The 18,388-nt window shown below is 41.0% G+C and overlaps 1 pseudogene; it reads right to left on the bottom strand.

The window, feature by feature from the left end:
* Nucleotides 1-498: 498 nt before the first annotated feature.
* LOC138590759 (NACHT, LRR and PYD domains-containing protein 12-like) overlaps nt 499-18,388 on the bottom strand; it is a 152,469-nt pseudogene continuing 134,579 nt past the window's right edge.

Raw genomic sequence — 18,388 nt, forward strand, 5'->3', positions numbered from 1 at the left:
GGTGGTGGAACGAGCTACCAAACTCCATTCGGTCCGCAGAGTCCCTTTCACCTTTAAGAAGAAGCTAAAGACCCAGCTCTTTATGAACACCTCTGACCTTAATGATAGTGATGCTATTGATGATGATGACATCGAGGATGTAGTTTATGCTGACTAGGATTATCATGATGATGATGATGATGATGATGATGATGATGATGATGATGATGACTATATTGACCTTGTTGATGTTGCTGATGACGATTATTATTATTATTTAAAAAAAAAAAAAAACGCCCTATACACGGCCTGTTGGCACCAGTGTCCGATCACACTTGAAGCTGTTTTTCGGCTCTTACTGACTTTGTTCCCTCCTGTCTTGATCGTTGCTTGTGTTGTATTAACTCTCAGATGTACGTTGCTTTGGACAAAAGCGTCTGCTAAATGAAATTGTAACATTGTAACTGAGGCCTCGAGGGCAAACACACCCTCCTTCCACAAAAGGAGTAAAACTAGAGACTAGTTGACGCCCAACACAAACGCAGCCAAACAGCCCACTGGCCCTGCTGCCTCCTCTCTCCTGCTCTTTATCCTCCTGCCTGATTGCTGAAGTGATAACAGGTGAGCCTGATCACCTGCTGCAGCAAAGGGGGAAGCAGCACCTGAGGAGCACACAGGAGAGAGACACACAGAAAACACAACACAAAATACACAACACTACAGCACGTAACACCTCTCCCCATAAGAACAAACTTATTAAAAAACTTTGTTTACAAAGGGATACACACTCCAGGAAAGTATGATTCAATAAACACCAGTTCACCCACCACCATGAAATGTTTCAGTGACATTACTCAGCAAAAAGCCATTGCTAAACACACCACATAGTGGAAGCAACAGTAACAATCCCACTACCAACCTGGAACGCAACATTATATCACAGGACAGCATCACACAGAGTGGGGCAAGAATGAAGCTTAACAAGTGTATTAGCTTACTGACTTTAAAGAAGGTTGAGCAAACGTGATGCCACACTTGACAGACACCAAGAGCTGAACAACTTGCCATCCAGTTGACCAACAGAAGGCACAGACAAAACATCAAACATGGATCACACATACACCAAGGTGGACGACACCTCACAGGGGACAGCCGACATTTTTGTCTCCTTTGTCTGGGCCTCCTCCTTTGATTCGGGATGAGGGGTTGAACACATGGTTGGGGAAGACGCACTCTTATGGCCACTGAATTCCTCTTTGGTCAGCGGCAGAGACACAACCTACAGAGATAGAGATACCTAGAGAGATGCACCTTCAGGCTCACCTGAAGCTCTGTTCTCAAGGTCACCAGCTAACAAAACCCTAACAGATGGCTTCTGGTACACCTCTACCAGTGAAAAACAGGAAGGATTGATGCCACATGCAACAAACAAATCCACAGGCAAATATACTAACCTTCAGAAGAAACAGAATTACACAAAACGTCCCCAGATCCTGCCTAACACAAATTTTACCTACCTATGTTCTGGGGCTCGAGGCAGCTAAGGCAACTATCAGAGGCCGAAACCCTGAAACGCCTACCCCCCCCCTGCTTGCTTCTATATAATTATACAGTTTATGATATGAACTTATATAAACTATAATTAGAGAGATTTTCTATCAAGTGTTGTTGGAGTTGGTGGACTACTTTTTAGTTTAAAACAAGACAACTGAAATCTTAAAACTAGTTGGACCAAACTGAAAACATTTTTTCTGATATAAATAAAATATTTAAGAATTATTTTGTCATCATGTTGGAAAATGGGGTTAAATTAAGCATCCAATGCTGCTGCAATAACCTTGAAATAAGGCAATATACCCAGTAATTCACATGAGAGAATAGCATATTGTGCTTATAATAAGCCACTGTGATTAAATGTAACTGTACAATGGGATTGGCTGCGAGAAGAAAGAGGTGAAACTGAGACAAACATGTTTCTTTATCAAACATAAGTTCAAGTCAAAAATCATGTTGGGGATGTAACACAATTGTGCAACAGCTGAAACGACTCAAAGTGTTGTGAGATGTGAAAATGGTTCTTGTTCTGTGTGTCTGTAGGAACACATGATGTTGTGTCAAAAAGGTCACAGGCCACAGGCCAGGATAAGGCCTGACCCCCCCTGACTTGACACCTAATTACAAACTCTTAAAAATGGTAAAAGTCAAAGTTCAAAACTCTTAAAAAAAGTCAAAGTCTATAAAAAAGGCTCTGAGAAATAGCAGGATCTGATGCAACACCAGTTTCTTGTGTACAGATGGTCAAAGACAGCAACAAACTCGGAGCTCCACCAAGGTGTAACTGCCTGCACTGTGCAGAGCGTTGGCCTTATATACCCTGTGGTGGCCCCCCTTTCTGTGGAGCTTTCTAACACTCTGTTACACCTCTTCTTGTTATCTGCATGTGCTCTGCTCATCTCTAAGTGTGTCAGAAGCGGGCAGCAGTGGGATGATTTCTTCCTTCTTTTGGACTCTCATAGAGACGCACCCAGCTGCTGGTGGCTGGTTCCCGCTCTGGACTCTGGCTCAGGAGTCTGACACAGTCAGGACTGCCTATCCAGGAGTCCGATACAGTTGAGACTGACTAAACAGGATTCTGATACAGTTAAAACAGAGCACAGGGCAGAACAGGTGTTCAAAAAATGGCAAAGAGAAATCATTCTAAGTGTTAAAGCATCTGATTTTAAACACACTGTTAGCAGAATACATGCTTTTCACACAGAATATATCATCTTCACTCAGGTTACATGATTTACTTCACACTCAAGATGAATATGTTTTTTTCAAAACTCCTTCAACAGTGACTGCTGTGCTGTGCTGTCAGACTGACAATCAAACAGTGATTTCCTTTTGCTCATTATGTGCTCTGAATATGTGAAGAGATAAAAAGGAAAAGTCTGACTTTGACAAAGCAGTTTTGTCCTGGTGAGTGTTGATCAAACACTTTTATCATTCTGCTTATACTAGCTTAAAGCATGAAGTCACTGAAGACCAGTTATGACGACTCAATAGAAAATGACATCTTGAGATAATTCTGGGAGGAACTTTCAGTCTGTGGCGACCACTGTGGACAAAGCAGTACGTCTCATCTCTTTGCTGATCTTGTCCTGTACATGTGTAAGTCGTGTTTTCAGACCAAAAATCTCCTGCTTTCTTCTAACAGTCAAACGTTTCTCTCACTGTGAATCTTTATGTGCAAAATGTCAAGAAAAGCGTGCTGTAAATGTCCTCGTCTGACACAGACCCGGTGGCAGCGGTTACAGGCATTAAAAACAACTATATAGAAATAATCAATCTTCTTCCTGATGCTCTCGTTTGCAGTTGTAGGTCATATAGAGGCGTCAGTATTAATTACAGCCTGTTTCATAAGCAGATCAAAACTTCTCACAGGAGCTTTAAGGACAAAAAAGCTTGAAAAAAGTGAAATTGTCTGACTTACAAACTGCCTGGTAAGAAGAAAACTCTCTTTAAAAAGAAGCTCATGTTGCCTTGATTTAAGATCTTCAATCTTAATCAGGTTTCATTTTTTAGTGTCCATGATGCTTTAAAACATTTCATGGTCATAATCACTCACTATGGAACTGGTTCCAAATGAAGCTGCCATCAGACTGTACGCACTACAAGCAGTTTGTGATGAGCTAACTGAACCTTTATTCACTAACCGGCCATCCTTATATGCTGTTAAAGTTTAATGACACGACAGGGCACATGACCTGCAGCAGCTGGCTGACTGTGAGCAGGTCCAAAGTGTCCTCTGGACCGCATCAACTAACTCCTCGTATCCATGGCAACGATCACTTGTATCCAGGGAAACCGCTCGCCTCTCATTCCTGTGTGATTTAATATTTCTCTGCTGTGTCTGTTGAAAATCTAGTTTTTATTTCTCTCTCTTCAGTCGGAGCAAAGCGCAGACAGACAGATCGTATCTGTATTTATTCAGTGAGAGAGACTGCTGTTAATGTTTTAATACAGGACGACCCCAAACCGACGAGGGAGGAGGAGAGACGGTAAGAGCTGTGATCCACAAGCAGCCTATCAGAGTTTATAATCCTGCAGCGCAGCGAGGACACAGATCTGTGTGTTTCTCGTGCCCCTGACTCAATAAGGTCCCAATCTGTCCCGTATTTCTGTGCACAGTCCGCTATAAAGGACGAACTACGTCTCCACATGCTGTGAATGACACGAGCGGGAGCTGTTACCTGCGAGCAATGACTGTATATAAAGGACTATATATGTCAAGTATGTATGTATATATCTTTTTATACAGTCTGTGCCCGCGAGCCGTTCATCATAGTTTACAATAACGCTGCGCGGGGAGGAGACAGATGTTTCATAACGTGGATCTGTGTGTTAATCACGCAGAACTTTCTGTCTGTTTCTTCACTGTTAACAGAGACTCCAGTCTGTTGTACTTCATATATTTCACTGATAAACACTGAACTGCAGAGGAACATCAGGCTTCATGACCAAACACAGTTTTATATCACGTCATCACTTCAGTCCGTACTCACCCGCTCCCTCCCTCCCTCCCTCTGTGCTCGTGCACAGCAGCTCCCCCTCTCTGTGCTGCGAGTCTGCATCAGTTTTTCTTATTATTTGATGTTTTTTAAAGTCTAATGAAGGTGAACGAGGCTCCGTGTTTGTTTGCATACAGAGCGGGAAAGTGAGATCTGATCACAAGTGGTCACTTTGGCTTCAGACATAAAGACAAAGTAAAGTCCAGGTCCAGCTGGAGGGTGGAGGAGGTGGTTGAGTGTGGAGCAGCAGGAGTGGAGGAGTCTCAGTGTGTCTGCAGAGACTGTGTAGAAGGACAGAGCAGCAGCAGAGCAGTCCACATACTGTGATGATACTCTGTCACACCCAGAGGAACACACGGGGATGATGATGGACTTTGTGTCTGACAGTGGAGCTGATCTCAGAGCAGTTTAGACTACAGCACCGAGAGTCATCTCCACTGGGTGTGATTCTGTTGTGGCAAAAAAGTTCCCCGAACCCTCTTGTCTGCCACTTAATGTCAATCTCCAATAGGTTATAAAACCTCTTAAAAATATAGTCAAAGTCTTGAAAAAACTCGGACAAGCAAACACTAGAGACTGGCAGAATCTGATGCAAAAAGAGTTTATTCCCGTATAAATACAAACAAATAAACCCGAGTCCATCCGGATAAGACTGCCCACACATTAGCTGCTCGGTCTTATATACTCTAAACTCCTCCCTCGCTGGGCTCCGGCACGTTTTTTCCCCATTGTCAGGTCTCTGCCTAATTAGTTAGTGTGTCGCAAGTGGCAGACTTGTGCCACCACCTGTTGGAGCCCCCCTCCCTCAACTCTGGCTCTCTGCCCTCAGCTTGTTAGGATTCTACTTTAGAGCTTTAGAGCATTGGATTATAAGAACTTACTTTAAAACATTTGACTATAAAACCTGAACTATAAAACATGTGACTGTAAAACTTGAAGGCATTGGACAATAGAAACGTTAACTACATTTTGACCATAAAAAACTTTACCTTTAAGACATTTGATTATAAAGTTTCAGTTAAAACATTTGATTATAAAACTTTTGGATATATAACTTCAACTCTAAAACATTTCATTATAAAGTTTCACATTTTTTTCAAACATTCCCTCCTGTGGGACTGAAAAGTTCCATAGCAACAACTTTAAGTGATCATTAAGACGATTAGTATCACTCATGACAAATGCATCATCCAGGCACATTTTTTTCCAACAATTCCTCTGTCAGTCACTGCTGGATGAAGCTCTCCTCTCCACTCTACCTCCCAGTAACATGGCCCAGTCAGAGCCTCCACACACACAAGCTGATGCTGCTGCTTCACCCTCTCTGGATCATCAGGACACAGCTGATCCTCTGATACACGACCATCCTCCTGATCGCTCACACTCTGACAGAGATCAATACTTCCAGCTGATGAGAGAAGAAGACAGACAACAGAAGTCATATATCAGTGTTTACAGAGAGGCCCTCATCAGCTGTCAGTCAGCGAGGCAGCACATCCAGTTTAAAGACCAGCAGAGACTTCAGTCTGTTCATACCACAAGTCTGAACAGGACTTAAGTACACAGTGTAACTGAACTGCTGAGAGACCCTGAACGCATCATGACTGCAGAAACAGACACATATTCACTGCTTACTGTAAACATGGATTCAAATCAGTTTCTTTGTGACATTTTTTCTGTCAGGGATAATGCCCGACGAGGTGTCCATTATCAGGAATCTGTGGACTCATGGAGGCCAGAGCCGCTAACACCTGAGGGTTTGACTGATACCTGGAACAATCATTACAATCTAATAAGGAACTAATAACACGAAAACATTATTCACTCCTCCAGTAAATAAAACGGGTCTTGGACACCACTCTGCAACAGGAGATATTTCTTGTCTGCTCAGCTATTAGCGAGAAAGCTAACAATACACTTGCAACATTAAAAGTCAATAACATTGTGTCGGATATAAGTTAAATATAATGAGACATAATAAGAAGACTATGTAGCTAACCAGCCGTGTCATTGTCCTGAAATCAACATCAGGATTTGTACGAACAAATGATCGGCCATGTTTACTGTCGGCCGCAGAATGAAATAGAGAGTTGAATAGTGAGCGGGATGTCAGATGATGGCTGATGTGATCCACAGGATCAGTAAGTTCAGAGGGGCTGTGTACTTCCTGCAGCTCGTGTTTTACAGGCGCCATCCTGTGGTGCTCAGAGGTACTGAAGGACTACACTCAGTGCTGTAAATAAAGGTTTCTCTTTTCTTTCCACTCTCTCTTTCTTCAGCTGCATCCCAGTCAGCAAAGTTCTCATATCCTCCCAATAAGGTCAAAGAGCTGTTGAAGTCCCTCATTGCTGTAGGTCGATGTTAGCTCGTTAACAAGGTGCATCAACTGTAAACAGAGGCTTTGACTTTGTACCTGTTGCCATGGTCAGTCATTGTAGAAACAGGCTGATACTACGTAGCCAGCGTATACGTATCCACAACTACTTAAAAGGTGTCCATTGTCAGGAAGTAATCGACACCCAGCAGCCAATCAGAATCAAGTAGTCACCCAGAATATGGTATAACTACTTCAGTATAACTGCTTAAAATGTGAAATATCACATGAAGTGTAAAAATGGTGTCTGTCACAGAAACATTTGGACAAGCTGCTGTCACATGGACAGATATATAAACTATATATGATGTTAAAAGTCCTTCATGTTCATGCAAAGACTGAAGAGCAGAAACATCAGCTGTGATTTCTGGACTTCAGCAGAGGTTTTGTTCTGTACAAAGACCATGGTTACTAAACGTAACCATGGTTCTGTGTAATAACAGACAGTGATTTGCAGGCTACAGGCAGACTGATCTCAGAGCTGTGACAAAGATGAACTGATGAATTGTTTAGTGCTGAAATGAGAGAACGAACACTTTGAGATCAGATTTGATGGTACGACAGTTTGATGAACGAGGACCACTGTCTCTAAACATCTTGTGATGCTGTCAGCTGTAATCCAGCTTAATGTCCTGTACACATGAACACAACAACAACAGTTGTCTTCACATCAAATCAAACACGTGATCACAACAAGCTTCGTGCTGATCTGATTGGCTGTCTGTTCTCTCTCTGTGTTTCTGTCCAATCCTGAAGCCTGTCACTGTTCTCCTCTCACAGCTTCACTGAGGACAGCAGCCACTGGGAGGGTTGGAGGTTTAGCAGACAATACTGGATCTTTGCTGCGATAATAACTGTGTGTAGTACAATACTGCTGAAGCCAACATGGACTGACCTCAGAGTCTCCAGTCTACAGTGTGGACTCTCCACAAGATCAGAGAGCAGCTTCACTCCTGAATCCTGCAGCTTGTTGTGTCTCAGCTCCAGCTCTCTCAGACGGGAGGGGTTGGACTTCAGAGCTGAGGCCAGAGAAGCACAGCTCATCTCTGACAAACTGCAGTTAAACAATCTGAATAAAGAATAAATGATGTGACTTTGGAGGAAAATGTTGGAAAAAGAAAATACTGAATATATTTGTTATTTTCTGCTCGTACAAACTGAAATAATTAATAAATGTTTCTATTACTGATTTATTTAAAAACATGATGTGGAATAAAAGATGAAATCAGGTGTTTCACAGGTTCACAGTGAATTATACAGTGTAGGATTTTTCTTGTTCTATGAAGGTTTTAAATGTGGAACTCAACATTGCTCTGCTACAGTCAATGGACAAAAGCAGTGAAGAAGAAAATAGACTTCAGCATTAAGATACTCAGTGTGGATCAGTATAATATCAGCCTCATGTCTGCAGTTTAGTGTCAACACAACTTTCACATCATATTAATCTCAGCACAGAAGTAAAACATGGTTTCTGACCTCAGAGTCTCCAGTCTACAGTGTGGACTCTCCAGAAAACCACACAGCAGCTTCACTCCTGAATCCTGCAGCTTGTTGTCACTCAGCTCCAGCTCTCTCAGATGGGAGGGGTTGGACTTCAGAGCTGAGGCCAGAGAAGCCCAGCTCATCTCTGACAACCAGCAGCCACGCAATCTGAATAAACAGTAAATGATGTGACGTTAGAATACAATGTTCCTGCATGAAATCCTTTAATGTTTAATAATGTGTTCAGAGCTGAAGAAGGTTAAGAAGGTCAAAGTTCAGAAAGTGGAAACTCCAAACACCTGAACACAACAGGATGCAGGTTAAAATGTGTGAAATACACAAAGTGAAAAAGAGCTCTCATTAATATTAATGACAACATGCTGCTACTTCAATAAAGACGCAGCGACTTCACCTCTTAAACTCTGCAAGTGTGACAAGTTCAAATATAACACACTCATAGTCTGATACAAGTTACAGTTTAGTGCTTCTTGGTCTGTGATGATGTTAAAATCTGTGATTAGGTTAAAAAGATCAAACATTTATGACGACTGATTCAAATAAAACACATATTTAAAACACTATTAAAATGGTTGTAATGCTAATTATGTGATATTTAGAAACATTTGATTCATTCTTTGTTGTTGAGTTTAAACTGCAATAGAGGTCTTCTGTAATGCTGAAAGTGGTCTTTTAATCCCTCACCAGGAGAAATCACAGCACTTTCCTCACTGAACTTCAGACGTGTCTGAGAAACATCACCCGATCACTGTGTGATTATTTCTCCTCATTTTTCAGGAGCGTAACACAAGAAGCACCAGTGGCTCCATCTATACAAACTCATGTTGTGCAGCCAAACACAACAAACAAGAAATACAAGAAAAACCAGCAGAAAATAACTGAAGAGTCGACTCAAAATACTAAAGTTTCCAAGATGCCAAATATGTCCGAATGAATTTTGGTGAATGTGAACAAAGACATGGACAGTATTTCTTTTAGAAATAGTGGAGCCATAAACTCAAAGCATCTTCACTTTAAACTTTTCAGTCGTTACAAGAAACAAATATTTTAATCGAAATGTTGGAAAAAGAAAATATTGAATATATTTGTTATTTTCTGCTCGTACAAACTGAAATAATTAATAAATGTTTCTATTACTGATTTATTTAAAAACATGATGTGGAATAAAAGATGAAATCAGGTGTTTCAGAGGTTCACAGTGAATTATACAGTGTAGGATTTTTCTTGTTCTATGAAGGTTTTAAATGTGGAACTCAACATTGCTCTGCTACAGTCAATGGACTAAAGCAGTGAAGAAGAAAATAGACTTCAGCATTAAGATACTCAGTGTGGATCAGTATAATATCAGCCTCATGTCTGCAGTTTAGTGTCAACACAACTTTCACATCATATTCATCTCAGCACAGAAGTAAAACATGGTTTCTGACCTCAGAGTCTCCAGTCTACAGTGTGGACTCTCCAGAAAACCACACAGCAGCTTCACTCCTGAATCCTGCAGCTCGTTGTGGCTCAGCTCCAGCTCTCTCAGATGGGAGGGGTTGGACTTCAGAGCTGAGGCCAGAGAAGCACAGCTCATCTCTGACATCCTGCAGCTCCACAACCTGAATAAATAATGAAGACAAAATTACAGATTTTCCTTCAAATGAGTGGAGTGCCTTTTCCATTGTGTTCTGTGGATCATCATGACGTCAGCCTTCTGCAGTCATCATCCAAATGTCAACAGAACATTCATACACCTTTTCATGTCAGCACAGGTTAATAACATGCTGCTGATCTCAGTCACGTCTGTAATTAGAGAAGCATGAACACATCAGACATGTTGGACTAAACACTGTTCATTCATTCATTTATTAAATGACCTTCTTCTTACTGTATTTGGGGGCTTAGTAGGTCTATGTAATAAAAGGAGATGTCCACATTTGTTGAAGTCTTAAAATAACAGCCACATGCTTTCTGCACATTAAAGACTCATTAGTGGCAGCAATGATTCCTACTGTCCCCAGTGAGTGTGAAGTGGTCCCTTCCTAACAAAACTACACAGCAGGATAAACTCCATAAGTTCATGTGAAACTAATATGAAGCTTCAGCAGTCTGAGTCAGCCAAATCAAGTCTGTGTCCACCAAAGGTTCAAACTATTTACAACCAAATTCACTCTTTGAGTCACTATTCCTCCACTGCAGCTCAACAAGGAGACAGTCAAACACCAAACACTTGATATGTGTAGCTCAGTCTGCTGAAGCCTCTTATTAGTTTCAGCTAAACTGTAAAAGTCATTTTTGTGAAGTGAAAGAGTGTGAATGTTTGTCCTCCATCTCGTAACATTGGAGTCAGGTTAGAAGAGGATTTCTTCACAGACAGTATGGACAGAGGGAATGATGACAGACAGAAAATAACTCTATAAATATATGTGCATATGGGAATGTGAGTGTTGTCTTTAGATTGACCTGAAGAAATATGAACCTCTCCATTAAGACAAACATGTTTCTGGTGCAGACTATTGATTTGTTTTGGCTGAAATCTAAAGGTCTGTTTCTTCAAATAGTTCCTCAATGCTGACATGAAAACAAAGCAACACTTTGATCTGTTAGAAAGAAGAACAGGAAATAATATAGAAGCTCAGATAACTCAAACTTAACGCTGTCATTCAGAATCATCACTTCACGTGGCTTTAACCAGGTGTAACACTTGTTCTTTTGAAGGATGCTGCACCTTTTGACATGTTCAAATGACTTTGATGTGTAATTTAATCTTTATTAAGCTTCTAAAGTTTGACTGAACTTTGAACAATAAAATCTGCATATATTTACAGTCTGTTCATGTTGTGAATCACAAACACTATGACTGATATTTTTGGAGTAATTACATCAGAGTCCTTTTTTAAATCTTCACACAGACTTTGAATCCTGCTCTGTCGTGTTGTTTTGGCCGCTGTTAGGCTGCTGTTTATTACTCTTAGCTCTGCTTTGATGCACACCACACCACAGCAGCTGTGTGGGGCGTCAGCTTCTGATACCATGAAGAGCATCACAGTTCCTTCCTTCACCTTTACTTCCCTTTTCTTTATCGACCCTGTCTCTCTGTCTGTTTACACAGAAGCTCAAACTCTCTGCAGCCGGTTTTCATCTGCTATCATCAGATCTACGACATCGTTCACATCCCTCACACACATTACAGCCTCGTCAGTGCTGACATCATCTTCACTGTCTGATCGACACCAATGTGAGTCGTGTGGAAACTTTCAAACAGTGAATATCTCTTTTCTTTTCTTCACTTGTTGTTCAGCCATTTGGAAAGACAGAACATTTTAAAATCACTTCTTCAGATCTGTGATCAGGTCAATCCTGAAGATTAACCACCCAAAACTTTGAACCTCAGTCAAGGAGTTTAATTGAACACATAAGAAAAACTACATGCTACAGTCAGTAAACTGACCTCAGAGTCTCCAGTCTACAGTTTGGACTCTCCAGTCCAGCAGACAGCAGCTTCACTCCTGAATCCAGCAGAGAGTTGAGGCTCAGGTCCAGCTCTCTCAGATGGGAGGGGTTGGACTTCAGAGCTGAGGCCACAACTTCACAGTGAGTCTCTGACAGTCCACAGTTAGAAAGTCTGTTATGACACATAAATTACATGATATGTTACAATGAAAGAGACACTTTGTGTTTACTTCATGACAGTTTGACACATCAGACTAAATAACAATCTAAGTTTGCTGTTCACCTCAGGGTTCAGCTCATCTTATCTTTCTGTGTTTGACATGAAACAATAATTCTCCTCACTCCCTCTCGTACCTGCACACTTTGCATCTTTGATTTGCTTTAATGTGCAGATAAAGGAGGAGAAAATGTCTGTCTCCAAAGAGTTAGCATGAGGACGTCTTGATTAGAAACCTTTTTTACAACTTAGTTAACAATTACAGTCGAGAAAGACGATCTGTCTTTGCTGGCTACCTGCTGCTTTCAGGTTCACGTGCATGAGTGGGAAAATTCAGTGACTGCTGTCAAGTGGGATCGAAACAAAAGGAACCTTTTAACAGTATTAGACGTGTACATATTTAAATCATATTATAATCAAACATTTTGATGTGTGTGACAGCTGAGTGCATGAAGTTTTGTTGTCTACATTCTGTTGTGAGCATCTGAAGAACTTATTCAGCAAACAAACATAGTTAACAAACTGGTAAGGTTTCATTATCGTTACCATGACGTCATCAGAAAGATGTTGTCACTGTATCAGTATTAAGATCAATAACATTGGTGTGTACACGATCTCTTAAAGTCTGAATTTCACCATCATGTTCTGAGATATTCATCAGACCTTAAATATTGGTGGAAGCTGTGCATTTCCTGCTACTACTCTTCTCTACAGCAACAAGAGAGAGAAACACCTGTCAGCTTCTTTCTGTGAGCAACAGAATATCAGGAAACACTTCAAAACACAGCCATGTAACACAACCTCCCTCTTTCAAATGTGGAATTCATAAGCAACTAAATGCACCACTGCTCGGTTCAACACACTCAGGGGTGTTACTGTGACAGTCTGTGTCGTATGAGCAGCAGTTCACAGAAGCTAATGTTAGTTCATGTTAGCAAACTGTTCATAGATATTGTTGTGGAACGAACATTTCTGAATCAGTTTGCAGATTTGATGACGATTCTCTGCTTGTGCTACCAAATCACTATGTTACAGCGCTCAACATGATCCCATAGTTTTCACCTGTGGCCACAGTGGCTGCAGCAAACATGAGACACTCAATCTGAATAACACTGATAATACTTCTCCTTTATCTACAGCACGTTGTAGATACAAGTAGGGCCACCACTAATGACTATTTTTCTATCGATTAATCGATCGACTTCTTTACAGATTAATCGATTAATTTAAATGATGAATTTTCCTCCAAAAAACCTAATAAACCCTTCTGTTTGAGTTCATTTTATTTTGACAGTGAGTGTACAGAAGCTACGAAGACAGAAGATTTTAAAAAGCTCTCCCTACTAATAAATAGACGACACTCAAGGTGGTTTTGCCTTTTCTGGCAGTCCATCATCCACAGGGTTTCACACACATAGACTTTACTTGGACGGGCCGCGCAGGTATATTAACAGACGCCCAAGTATATTTGGCGACCAATTTTAGCTTTTTTTTTTTATTTTAATCCGAGAGAACGACGCCATCCGCGATCGATTAACTGGTGGCACTGGGCAACCTCCCCTCGCTCTAGCCTCACTCTGTGTGTTTCTCATGCTCTGTACCTGGCTCAAACAGTTCATCATAGTTTACAATAACGCAGCGCGGGCAGGACACACACGTTTAATCACGCAGATCTTTCTGTCTGTCTGTCACTTTTAACAGAGACTCCAGGCTGCTGTGTAGTTCATATATTTCCCTGATAAACACAGAGCTGTAGAGGAGCATCAGGCTTCATGATGGAACAAAGTTTTATCTCACGTTATCACTAGAGCCCAACCGAGATTGGATTTTTGGGGCCGATGCCGATTCCGATATTAGGGAGTAAAAAAGTTCCGATATCGATATATCAGCCGATATACTCACATATGTTCAAAATGTATCTGAAATTAAAATATTAAAATTCCAAATCTGAAAAGTTATTGTCACATTTGCATGTCATACAAAATTCTAATAAAATAGTGTTTCTGTAGCAACTTAAATCGCACTACAATAAAATATCAAATTAAATAGAAGTGAGTATAACACAAAAACACACAAAGTAGGAACAAAAGTGAGTTTCTTGTTTTTCCCACCTTCACACAGATAAAAGTCACTAAACAGACCAGCTCATTTGACAGACTGATACTGTTAATAATAGTAATAAAAGGCTTCATGAGCAGGATTTTCCATATTAAATATTCCCTCTTAATCAACATCATAATCCAGGAGAAGTGTGAGCTGGTGTCTGTATCTGCAGAGGATCTGCCCTTCGTCTGTGTTTCTATTCTTATTATTCTCCTCTGTTTGGGGCATTTTGGACGATCTATGGACTGTCTATCGCGGGGCAGAGGTCTGGAGCTCAGCCAACAGTCCGCAGGTCGGGACTCAATCAACACGTAACATGACGGTGACATGGCTGTCTCTCTGCTCTGCTCTCTGTCTGTCTGTAACACCGTAACATCGTAACTTTTACATCTTCATAAGACGTGAAAGGGACTTCACAAAACCTCTTCATTTGCCGTTCTGTGACTGAGAACAGTCCGCGCGCGTGTGTCTCACTGCTGGAAGGAGCTGCAGGTGTGCTGAGGGCGGAGTAGACAGACGCACACACCTGGCAGCAGCGCGACGATGGCTTGTTAAAACAAAATCCTGTATCTTGTTGCGGGGTTGTACAGAGGTGTAGACGTGTAAGCTTGTTGTTTAGAGCATAACCGCTGTAAAACAAGCAGATAAGATTAAGGAAGGCGGCTGGTCCTGATGGCATCTGTGGATGCACTTTGCGTCACTGTGCAGACCAACTCAGTGAGGTGTTCACAGTACTCTTTCAGATGTGCGCAGGGAGTGGGTACCTGCCCCAATTATGGAAAACATCCACTATTATTCCAGTGCCAAAAATAAATCATCCAAGAGATTTTAACGACTTCAGACCAGTGGCACTGACATCTCTTGTGATGAAAAACTTTGAAAAATCTTAAAAGGAAATGTGGTCTCCCTAATTGATGGCAGATTAGATCCACTGCAGTTTGCTTGTCAAGTTGGTAAAGGTGTTAATGACGCAAAACTTTTCATTTAAGACAGAGCACTAAAGCACCTTGAAAAACCCAAATCCCATGTGAGACTCTTATTTGCAGATTTTTCTTCTGCTTTCAATAAAATGCAGCCCCACATTTTAATTGAACAGCTAGCCTCTGATTTTATGCTCCCAGATCAGATCTTATTGTTGCTTTTAAACCTCTTAACAGACAGAGTGCAGCGTGTCTTCGTTAATGACCACATGTCTACCCCCATCACTTGTAGCACTGGTTCCCCTCAGGGCTGTGTGCTCTCGCCATTACTTTTTATTATGTATACAGACAGCTGTAGAGCTTCACAAGAGGGCAGTCACTTGGTCAAATTCTCTGATGACACCGCTCTGCTGTCTCTTCTTCAGGATCCACAGTCGGATCATGGCTTGGCTCTAAATGATTTTATCAAATGGTGCGATGACAACTTCTTGGATCTTAATGTAAGGAAAACAAAGGAGTTGATCATTGATTTGAGAAAGAACAGTGCAGAGCCACAAAACAGCCAGATACACGGTGAACCAGTTCAAATTGTGGAAACCTACAAATACTTAGGAACCATATTTGACTCCCATCTCAAATTTGACAAAAACACAGTCACTTGTCAAACGGGGACAACAAAGAATCCACCTGATGCAGAAGCTCAACTCTTTTAGTGTTTCTAAAACCATTCTATGTTCCTTTTATCATTCTTTTATTGAGAGTCTTTTAACGTTCTCTTTTATCTGCTGGTTCAATGGTCTGTCAGTGAAGGACAAGAACAGTCTGAATCAGATCGTCAGAGTCTGCTCCAAGATGATTGGAGTCCAGCTCACAGACCTGAGTGAGCTCTGGAAGAAACGTGTGGTCCAGAAAGCAAAATGCATCCTGAAGCAGGGAGACCATGTCATGTCCAGTGAATTTACTGTAATGCCCTCAGGGCGGCGCTACTATGCCCCCCTGAGGAAGACAAATCGTTACTCTAATTCTTTTATCCCTTCAGTTATTAGGCTGATGAATGCCAATGATGAGTAGATTTGTGCTTTGTGGTTCTTATTTATTTATTTACTTATTTTATCTTTATCCTATTAACTCATTCTTCCGTGTTGGAATATTTTTTTCGCATATTTGCACATGTACAAGACATCGCTGCTGGGGAAACCATGAGTTGAACTGATTCACTGACAACTGAGAGTTGAGTGTCAGAGTTGTATGTACAATGAATGATTGTTGTATGTGTTGTGCTTTTTCTTTTTTTTCTAACTTATTGAACTGGGAGCTGTAAACTGAATTGCCCGTATGGGATAAATAAAGTTTTCTGAACTGAACTGATAATAAAGCTTAAAGCTCTCGTCTCTTCGTTATTATCGAACTTCAAACTAACTGAGAGCCAGACTGTGCACACGGGATCTCGTCTGCGCAGTTTAGATGCTGTTACATGCGCTCCCCCTACTGGCTATTTGTGTTTAGGTCTGTACTCACCCTGCTAATTCTTTCAGGTGTTGGTAATCCACCTGATTTGGAGGAGAGACCATAAAAGGGAGGGGCAGAAAACACGACGCTCTCTTCCTCTCTTCTGATGGTTTCACAGCAGCAGCAGGAGTAGCTGGAGCTAATTATTTTCTGATGGGACCGGTAGTCTAGTTTTCGGTTTTGTTTCTTCACTAGGGTTTAGTTTTTGATTAGGTTTAGGGAAGAAGGAAAGACACCAGATCCTACGGCCCTTTGTGGGCTGGTCTGAGTGTCTTTTGCTTGGTTTGGCCGGCCCATCAGTATTTGTTTAGGTTCGATTTTGAAATGGGTTGTTTTGTGGGTTATTGTGATTTTTAAGAAATAAATTCTTGTTGTTTTTTGGCAACTACTCTGACTCTTTATTATGTTTGGCCTCTTTGATTTGGAAGCCTTTGGTGAGGTCGTAACAGATGCGCAGAGGTTAGAAACAGCGTTGCTCTGAAGGCAAGCTGTCTTTGGCTGATTACTGTGATTTTAACATGAGTTTGTTGTTCACAATGTTTCGTTCTGTATGAGAAAGATAATGCTTCCTAATGCTTCCCTTCACTGTGTGTGCTGCTCTGCTCAGCTGTGACGCGCACTCTGGCAGCGATAGGGACGTCCTCATTTCCCATCATGCCTGCCGCCTAGTGCTGACTGAGTAGTTTAAGTTGTTAAGTTTGCTATTTATGTTCCAAAACGCATAAAATAATTTTTGTTACTGTAATGTGTCAGTTCAGAACATATGTTTTGCATATGGCATATGTTAGTAATTGTCACTTTTGTGCTGGTTTATAGTTGAAACCACAAGTGATGAGGCTTTTACATTTGTTGACTTCAGCTGTATTTTAATGACAAGCACAAAGACCAAACTCTAGCTCTCATGCTGTCAAAATTATTAAAGCGCCCTCTGCCTGTCAGGAGGTAACATGGCTTTCTCCTAGAGCACTGTTAAAATTGAAGTCATTCATATCGGAGAACCTGTACGCCAATATCGATATATCTGCGAAATGCGAATGTCAGCCGATTAAATCCGCTGACTGATAAATCAGTCGGGCTGTAGTCACCACTTCAGTCCGTGATCACCCTCTCCCTCTCTCACCGCTGCAAGTCTGCATCACAGTTTTTATTATATGATGTTTTTTGAAGTGTAATGAAGGTGAATGAGGCTCCATGTATATTAACAGGGCCAAAGGCTGTAATATATTTCATCAGAGTACCCCTCCCCCAATGAAAAACCTTTCCATTTTCAGCGTGGACGTCATCAATTACGTTGACTACTCGCCGCAGCCCTAGATATAAGTTTACAAAGTGCTTTGAAAACAGAAATACTGGATATATACAGAGCATCACAAAACAAAATAAAGTGCACTGTAGAAATAGAAAAAATAAAGTGGAGTGTGTTTGGTCCCCGAACATCCTCTGTCCTCACTTTGAAATGGATCCAAAACCAGTAACAGAAACATGACAGAAATAACTGCATGAAAGAAATTCTCTCTGTCTTCAGAAATCTGCTTTAGAAAATGAAACACAACTTATTTGAAACTTTTAAGAATAGTGGTTATAGTCAGTGATTATATAGCACACCTTGTAGAATCTACTCATGTAGTAATAACTTTACTGATAACTGTTAAATACTGTTATATGTTGTGATTAAATGCTGCTGTGATAAAACCTCAACAACAAACTCTTAAATCGTTCATGTGTTTAAACAGGTTTGCATGTTGCCTTCATGAACCAATGCTGTATAGTAAAACAGTCAAATGTAACACATATTAGA

The sequence above is a fragment of the Semicossyphus pulcher genome, unplaced genomic scaffold (genome assembly GCF_022749685.1).
Source record: "Semicossyphus pulcher isolate SPU_LCO1_2020_fin unplaced genomic scaffold, fSemPul1.0.p SCAF_14, whole genome shotgun sequence".
Taxonomy (NCBI): Eukaryota; Metazoa; Chordata; class Actinopteri; order Labriformes; family Labridae; genus Semicossyphus; species Semicossyphus pulcher.